The 9,611-nt window shown below is 40.8% G+C and overlaps 1 pseudogene; it reads left to right on the forward strand.

Moving 5' to 3' along the window:
- The first annotated feature begins 3,117 nt into the window (after positions 1-3,117).
- On the forward strand, positions 3,118-4,558 carry LOC147163122 (regulator of chromosome condensation pseudogene; annotated as a pseudogene).
- The last annotated feature ends 5,053 nt before the right edge of the window (positions 4,559-9,611 follow it).

Here is a 9,611-nt window from a genome sequence, read left to right on the forward strand (position 1 = left end):
TTAGATCACCACAAAAGCGCTTATGAAAGGTAATATCAAAGTTGATGCAAATATACTAGGGATGTTCGATACCACTTTTCTTTGAACCGATATCAGTAACTCTTGATTAGTCACCGATACCACTTGTACTTTTGATACATCATTTGACATAACATTTTCACCAAAAGACCATAGCAGATATTTTTAAATAAAGACCTATATATCCCAATTTAGCATTTTCCTTAAAATTGCATGAAATTAATGGCAATTTTCTGTTCTTCTAATTTCTAGTTTCTGATGGTAAAACAGCCACAATGGGTGGCCGATACTGGTATTGGGCCTGTTGCAAGTACTCATACTTTAAGGCCAATATCAGCCTGATACAAATACTTTGTATTAGCACTCGGCCATTTCTAATCATTATTATTATTGTTTTTTTTTTTTAACTGCCTTTATCTATTTGTGTCCGATCTAATTCTAATCTGTCTTTACAACCGACATGCGGTTGACTTTAAATATAGTGCTACTTGAGCGCATGTCAACACTTAATGCTTTTAACCTGTAAAGGTCTGCAAAATGTTCATAAACACTCACCAGACTAGTGTTAATTTCATCAGCCATTTTAAAATGTTGTCTCAGTTTTAGCCCAGTTTCAATCACGCTTGTTAGTTTTTATCGTAGTTAGTCAACATCATTCCATTTTTATTGAGTCCATTTTTAGTCGACTATAAATCTAGCATTTTAGTCTTTATTTTAGTCTAAGAAAACATAATTGTATATGTCTAGTTTTAGTCAACAAAAACTGTCAACGTTTTAGTATAATTTTGGTCAGGACAATCATTTCACCCCTGTATATTTTTTTTCTCAGCAGATTATGTTGAAGATTCCGGATCTAAAACTATTTAACATCAAATTTTCCCTCATCCCTTTGATGAAAAACAATTTGACACACAATTAGGCTACACATATCAACAAGTGGCTACTATGGCTCCATGCTATGAGCTAGTAAAATAGCATTAGTTAGCGGTCGGATTAACATTATTGTTGTAATGTTATAGCCTTTGGATTAATGTTACGGTATAACGATAAGGTACTTTTTTTTTTAACCGTTCAAATGTGAATCCACCTCCTGTCTGTCAGAATTTTTGAGGCACCCCATTAGACGCAGGTATGCGTAATGAAGTGTCTGGGGAGTACTGCAAATTTTCTAACAAGTGCCCGCAAAGAAACGTCCGAGTTTGTAGACGTACGCGTGCTGCTTTTGTTGCGAGCGAGGCACTCCCAGATGCGGCGGTTTTAGCTTGCAGTATCACGGTTGGAAGTGATCACCAGGCCCATTATTTATTTATTGTCTCCAGCAGACGTGGAGACTGTGCTAACCACATGGAAAGGAGGGGAAGACGGGGGTTGCTGGATTACGTTTGTCACATTGTACACAATGCTGCGTATACGGTAATGTGTGCAGTAGTCTATAGGCACAACGGTTAGGAGAACATAAACACTGCATTGACTTTTATGGAAAAAATCATTTGAAAGAACTGAAGATCATCCAAGGTGCATAAAGTTGTCACACGTATAACTGAGTACCGGTAAAAGAAGCGTGCACCAACTACTTCACTTAAGCTTTTCCTGTTATTTTATAGCAGTGCCAAAACAAATACTGGACATCCAGGTTTCTTTCCAGTGGGACTGTTGAGAACCTTTGCTGCTACTGCCAATGAGCTGCAGTTCAAACTAATTCGCCAATTTATGGCCATGAAATAGATCATGTTTTCTTGAAGAAATGCAAAACAAAATAAATGTTTTTTTTTTTTTGGTCGACAGTTTCCAACTCTCAGCAAGCATACTGAGGTATAATATGAATTTATTACGATTGACTCCTATAAAAGGGGGAAAAAACCACTCCACAATGTTAAAATAAAAATAACCACAAATTGTTTAAATATATTTTCATCCTACTTCACAGTAATTCCATATTAGTGTGTGAGCGAGAGTGTGTGTGTATATGTGTGTGTTTTCTGAACCACTTGTTTTCACCAAAGTGGTAAATTCACACTGCTTTGAGGCACCACCACATTGCAAGAAAGCAGTCGGAGGGTGAAATGCGGCAGCCTCACATAAAAGCACCCGTAAAGCCGAGACCTAAGTCACCCCAAATGCTCCGCTGTAGCACACACACCACACACAAGCCAAACTAGAATAGAGCAGCCCCATGGTCATGCCACAAACCCGACTGATCCCAGTGACCTCACCGCATCATCAGAAAAATCTGCTGGAATGCTCAAATAAAAAAAAAATAAAAAAAAAAGATTTTATTTTGCTCTTTGTCGGTTGATTGCTGACGCTGAAATAAAATGTAACGTGTGTTGACATTTTGCAGGAGTAGAGTGTGCTTCTCGCTTTCAGTACCTGTGCATGTGCGTGATCCTCGTACGCATTTCCTGTGGTTCAGACGTGGCTTTTGGATGTGGCAGACGAGCTTGCAGGATGTTCCTCTACTGCAGATGCACAGCGGTTAACGCAGACACCGTGTGCATGGGAGCGCACTACCTCTTTATTACATGCTCATGTCAACTGTATTTTGTTTGGAACTACTCAAACGACACATGACATAAACTTAGTTTAAATTCACAAGGTAGACTTTTTGGGCGATGTGTATTTGTATTTGTTATGACATAGTATTGTAATTACACAACACTACATATCACTTAATCCCTATTTACAAACATTCGTTCAAACAAACCAGCATAAACACTAACACAACGATCATTGTTCCCCAGCCAGTGTTACTTTTTTTGGTCATGTGGTCTCTCTTCAAATCATACCTCTACCATCCTGTGTGTGTGCATATTTCTGTGACCTGCTTTCATATAGCAACCCACGTTTCAGTACCTGACCTAGACCAAGCAAGAGAAGGAGGGGGGGGGGGGGGGCTCAGGAAATCCAAGACACAGCGTACGTCTGTCAAATTGTAACTGCAGGCATATGTAGAAAAAAAGTGTAGTCTCTTGAAAGTCAGTAACATGATAGCAAGCACCATTTTTCTCCAAAATGTTCTCACTTTCTGCTGTAGCCCTCCCTCATGCCGCCCCGCTTTCGTTTGTCTCCTTCTGACTAATACAAGTGGTGTCTATTAGGATGCTTTATGAGGTGTTGGTGACGCAGGGCTCGCTTGACGGCCTTGTCTCAACTCCCCAAACACGCACAAACTCAGTTCATCCTCTGTGCTCTTTAATATCAGATCTCATCGCTCTTTGTCATTCCTTTTGGTGCATCATTACACGTGGTGGCTCACCAGCCGCTGCATGTCTAATCTAGGTGTTCGGGGCATTTGCTGCTCCTAATGTAGGCCACTCACGGCGGTCTCTCCCCCAACCTGTAATGCAGCCCAGACCCACAGGAGTAGCAGCAGATTATACTGCACGATTCGACCAACTTTGTTTTCTTAAAAATAGATATAGGGAACTTCTAAAGACATCTATAATTCCCTACAAATTTGTTGATGTGTGCTCTGTAGCAAGTGTTTGAGCAATGCTAGGTTATTGCATGTAACATAACTAGGCTAGATTTGGCTACTGGAGGGCAGAGGCACTAAATAAAGACATGAGCCAAAGCTTTGATTCAATTTATTGCCATCACCATTTATCAATAAACAAAAGAAAATAAGCAAAATAATAATTTACAGAACTGTGTCCCTGAGAAAATAGTGCAGGTGGTGGTATACACTATGTGCCTCGGCAACACGTTTGGCTGTAATGACGATGGTGCCCTTGGTCGGGAAACGAAAGAAATAGGGTCCGAGATTATTCCGGGGACGGCGGTGCTCAAAAAGAAGGTGATCCAGGTGTCAGCAAGAGACAGCCACACGGCTGGAACCGTATACATATGGGGCATCGTCTCCTGGATCATTTCAAAACTAATGTTCCAACAAAAGTTCCCTTGACAGAAACAGTCGTCAAAGTTGCGTCAGGTAATGAGAAACTTGTAATGTTGACCAGCAAGGGATTTTGTTTTTGTTTTTTTACACATCAGGCACTGCTGAACAGGGGCAGCTGGGAAGGGTGTCTTCGCATTTCTCATAGTGGAGAGGCGGGAAACGCCCCAATCGACTCTTGATTCCCCAGATAGTCAGGGTCAAAGGGAAAGTCTCCAACTATAACCAGTTGGGCATCCAAAACCCAAACGTGCATTTTGTCCTTGTGAAACTGACCTCCTTCCAAATGTCCACCTCAACCTGGGTTGACTTCTCCAGAGGACAAGATCACATGGTCTGCCTCAACTGTGAAGGACAGGTGTACAGCGCACATTATGGGCGCCTTTGCCTTGATGAAGAGGCTGAAGATAAAAGTGAGCCCACAGCCGTCAGTAGGGGTTTTACTAGCTTGCAGAGTGACATGTGGAGCATCCGTCAGCTTTGCTGTCAGCAAGGAAGGGTCCGTGTATGCTTGGGGAATGGGCATCAACCGACTTGGCACGGTTGAGGAGGACTACGACAAGCAGCTGGAAAACTGCAGCAATGATAGTGTCCAGTGGAGGGCAGCACACGGTCCTTTTGGTCAAAGACAAACAGGAAACCTGATGAGGCCAGCTAAATCAGTGGTCCCCAACCACCGAGCCGCAGACCGGTACCAGACCGTCAGATCGCACAGTTGAAAGAAAAACAACTTCTTGTACTCCCGGTTAATTGATTAGCCGAGGCTAAAAAATTTATTTTGAGAAGTGACCGGATTCTCTCCGCTTACGACGGACTCTTGACGCATGTCAAGATGCTAGTTGCATAGTGTTGATGCCAATTGACAAGTTAGCAAAATGAGTGAAAAATACAAAAAAAACGGACTTATTTGGAAAGTTTCTTTGCTACAGAGAAAAGGCCCAGTGATGAGACAACACAGGAGCAGAAAAATAAAGATGCATAGACTTACAGCCACAGGTGATTCCCACGCATGATAGCCCGTTCTGCGGCGAGCGGCTCTAAATTTAGCGCTATGGTGAGTGAGGTACTTGATGGATTTGGTCTGTGGTGCCTTGTTATGGTGGCGCATTTAACGAAAGCGCTGTTAATATAATTACATAAAAATGTGGCTTCACATTTATTGCTATATCTACAAAACACGCCAGTTTTTGTGTTGCTCGTATCATTCATAAGCATTACCATATTAAAGCATTGTTTGTGCTGCTAGTACAGGTACATTAAAATACATAGTGGATTTGAGTTTGTAGCCTTTTATTAATCAGCCGCCAAACAGTTAAGTTACCATAAAACCAAACATAGTTAATTGGAAAAGTCATAGTTCTTTAGACTGATCTGTAGCAGCAGCTAGCTGCTCCTTTGCTTCTCTCCCACCTAATTAAAAAGAGTGCCGCCAAGGCAGCTTATATAGTGTCTAACTGGTGATTAGTTGACTGAAAACAGGTGCTGTGTGGCATGGTGTGTTTAGGTACTGGCGGAAGTGTGGGAAAAACCACTACCCAGGCAAAAAGTATTACAGCTCCAAAATAGTGTCATGGCCTCACACATTCACAATGTGGTGGCGATATGCTACTTAAGTAGCCACAGCTGCCCTGGGGCAGGCTGACGGAAGCATGGCTGCCAGTGTGTGCCTACGGCCCCTCTGACCACCACCAAGCATTCGCACCTTCCATACACCAGTGTGAGCTGCACTGCAGGCAACGTGTGTGAAGTGCCTTGCCCAAGGACACAACAACACATGACTTGGGGAGAGCGGGGGTCGAACAACCAACCTTCTGGTTACTGGACAATCGGCTCTACCCTTGAGCCACGGCCGCCACAAGTAAAAGTACCAACTTGAAAATGTACTTAAGTAAAAGAGTAAAGATTTTCCAGCCCTAAAATAAAACCCACATTTAAATGTATTAACTTTTTATTTTCCTAAACCCAGAATTCTTATCAACTGAACAAATCAGTAGTGACATGTCAAGCTGCATATTTAGTGCTGCCATTATATTTTTCATGAGCACCTGGGCAATTTCGTGTTTTCAACATTATCATTAGTTAGAAAATATTACTAATACAGAAAAGTGCAAAAAAAAAAAAAGATGCAAAAAGACTCCAAACTCTTTTGAGTATGTATAAACAATGACTGCATTGGGAACATATTCAAAAATAAAAACAAGCAAAATTTGTTATTAAGCCTCAACTGATGCAGGTTTTCTAGGCTGTGTGAATGGATGCATGCTCTTTTAAAACAAATGGTTTGAACGGAACAAACTGCCAACCATTCTTGTGGAAAACAATCAGTTTGTGTGATTTTGAGATATGTGTTGTCATGGCAACTTAGGTTGCCAACTGATGGCAAATACTTTTGTGTAACTTTGGTGAACATATAATCTGCTTACTGTTCTACCTTGAAAGACACAATTTGATGATCTGATTTAAGCGCTTCAGAAAATGGATGGATGGATGATTTGACCTGCTTTCTCGTCTTTTCTGATGGAGCAATAGAGTATTGGCGGTGGAGGCACTCTTGAGTGATGTCTACTTTTTATTGGTGAACTCTGTTATTACACCTCAAAACTGATCAGCAAGATTAAACATTTTGAAAAATTAATTGAAGGGCCACTCCTAAATGCAAGGCTGCCAGTTGCTCATCCCCGAGTACAATACGTTCTGAGCATTTTCATTTCATGCATGGCAATTGCGGGTAACAATAATAGCTGGACCCAATTTGTTGTGTGGACACACATGGCATTTGTGAGTGAGGCGCGGGCAAATTGGACAACTCCGCCGCCGGTTCACAGGTTCCGCAAGACAGATAGCTTACTAGTAGGACCTAGTAAGTTAGCTCATTAGCTGGCTCGCAGACCGGCAGCGGGGTTGTCCAATTCGCCACCACCTCACTCACAAAAAAAAAAAATCTACTTTATTACGCTAGCTGGTAGCTAGCTTGCGGGCTAGAAGATTTGCGGGCGGAATATTCAATATGTCAGTGTCTCACTTGCTGTTGTGGATTCACATAACAGTGACACTTCAGGGAAAGTTTACCATTTATTACACAAAACACTGCACTGAAGATTTCATTCTCCAAGTAAATTGCTGTGAATAGGTCCAAAATCAGCACACACTTTCAAACAAGCAGGTGCTTTTTGTATTCATTTAAGAAGACAAAAGAAAAAAAACAGCGCATCTGTTGATGGTGTGTGTTTGTGTGTGTGTGTTGACAGTGCTGACTGGGAGCGACTGTAGCCAGGTGCTTGCTGACATACTGGGGCTTTGTGGTTGTGGTCTTACTTGCAGACAACCGAGAAGGAACTGTAGCTTTTTATTCCTTATTTCTCTTTACAGCTTGCGACTGTGTGTGTTTGTGTCTTCTAACTCCGATCTACCATTCACATGATTGTGACTAATGTCTATTTACTCACTGGACACCATTTTTTTCTGGATAAATAAACATACTATTTTGACTATTTCTCACCGTTGGCACGTCAGACCTGTCAGTGTCCGACATTGTGACAAACTGATCACTCTGATTGACTGTTAGCTAGCGTATCAGTGCACAAGACAAAAAGCGGAAGTGACAAACGTGAACAAATCGCAAAGAAGAAGAGTTCAGGCATACATTTTGCACATTTCGTACTTTATTTAATACATCCTGATCGAGTGCTCAACACCGGCGTTGAGCCTGCATACATGCAGACGAAGTCACCATTGTTGAGACTACCACATACATCACCACATTCTCACAGTGGTTGATTAACTCAAGGTTTCTACCCAGAATCCTTGGTTAGCTTTTGCTAAATTGAGTCATCAATGCCACCCACTCACAAACGATCTACATCCTCGTTTCATCTGGTTGACAGACACGCAACCCGGCGCACAACTTGTTTAAGTTCACTTTATTCATATACAAAGTTAGAAATTGACTTCATCCAACAGCGTGTGGATTATTTGGAGTTTTCTCATTTCTGTTCAGGGAACCACAGATTCAAAAGAAGTCATTTACGTGCAAAAGAAGCGGTTTCCACAAACCCACACGTGCACACTTTTCCACTGAGATATGAACCCATTACAGATCAGCAGAAACATGGCCCCTTTCTGACTTGGATTTGATGTATCCAGGTAACTTATAATGGCTGTAAGAACAAAATCTATAATCTTTTACTTTCCACTTTAATTCGTAAATTGTTGAGCGTCTGCTCCTAATGAGGAAAAGCGGAATAGAAAATGGATGGCAAAATGAATAGACTATTGAACATCACACGAAGTACATAAATTGTAACCCAAAATGAGGTAAACCACTTGAATTTACACAGTGTCCATAAAATCCAGCCAGGTTTTGACACTTTCTACCACAATAATCTGTCAATCTGGTCTGGATTCAGTTGTCATTTTTCAGGATAGAATTCACCTGAATCTTGCATTGCCCTTAATCACAAGACAGTCTCGAAGGGCTTCCCAAGGCCACAGTGGACAAAGATTACTGTCAGCCCTTGAGCCAGGCAAAAAAAAATAATAATAATAATAATTATAAAAATAATAAAAAATAATAAAAATAATAAAAAATAATAAAAATAATAAAAATGATAAAATAATAAAAATAATAAAATAATAAAAATAATAAAATAATAAAAATTATAAAATAATAAAAATAATAAAATAATAAAAATAATAATCGAAACGCACCTGGGAGGAGAAAAAAGAAGAAATCTTGAAGAGACCAAAAGGAAGGTTTCCCCCCTTCCAGGATGATTCCCGAGTGGGCAATATTTAACATAAACAGATGCTATACAATGTCGCCTAAAACACCATGAAAGTTCATTTAATGAGATGAAGCACTACAGGTAGATAATTTGGGGAAAGTGAGTTTTCCTCAGGACCGAACCAAGTCCTTAAAATTGCATCTCAAGTGGACCAGGGAGCCAAGCAAAGTACAGGAGTAGTATGATGGAACTTTCATGTCCTCGACATATCTTGCTGCAGCAATTAACTGTTAGCTCTTAATACTAGTCATGGGAAGACCAAAAAACAGCATGTTGTTAACAATCGTTGGGATTGGGCAAATGGGCCGTATCTTTGCAATACTGAAAAGATGAAATGGAATTTTGTTAATATTCCTGATGTGCATTTGAAAGCAAATAAATTGCTTATTTTGTTAGAAGTCTGCACGAGAGAATCGTCGCACCTTGAAAGTGTGCAAGCCAAGTGCGTTTAAAAAAAATAAGAAAAACTTAGGTGCAAACGGGAAAATATGCCCGCCACCAGACAGCAGTAGCACTGCCTTGCTCAATACCCCCATCCTGTCCTATCTTTCCTGTCCTCCCGCATCCTGTCCTGTATGTTAGCTCTTGCATCATTTCCTCACAGGGGGTCCTCTCCGTTCAGAGATAAGAACACGACTCCTATGTAACGTTACTTGTCGTCGTGTATCATTAATATTCAAAAAAAATTCTGCTGTGAATTGTATCCAATGTCCCATGTCTGTTCCGTCTTTGTGTCTGTCCCCTCAAATAATTTTCTATCCAGCTGCATTCTCTATAAACATCACAGTGTGATCAACTACAGAGGGAGCATTTCAAACACAGCAAAACTGTTCCAGCATAAAAAGGGCTTACAAATCCATCATCATGCATGGCCATGCAGGTGAAAATTACAGGTTAAAAGAAGAGAGAGAAGT

The sequence above is a fragment of the Leptonotus elevatus genome, chromosome 14 (assembly GCF_054856555.1).
Source record: "Leptonotus elevatus isolate MCC_2025b chromosome 14, RoL_Lele_1.0, whole genome shotgun sequence".
In the NCBI taxonomy this organism is placed as follows: Eukaryota; Metazoa; Chordata; class Actinopteri; order Syngnathiformes; family Syngnathidae; genus Leptonotus; species Leptonotus elevatus.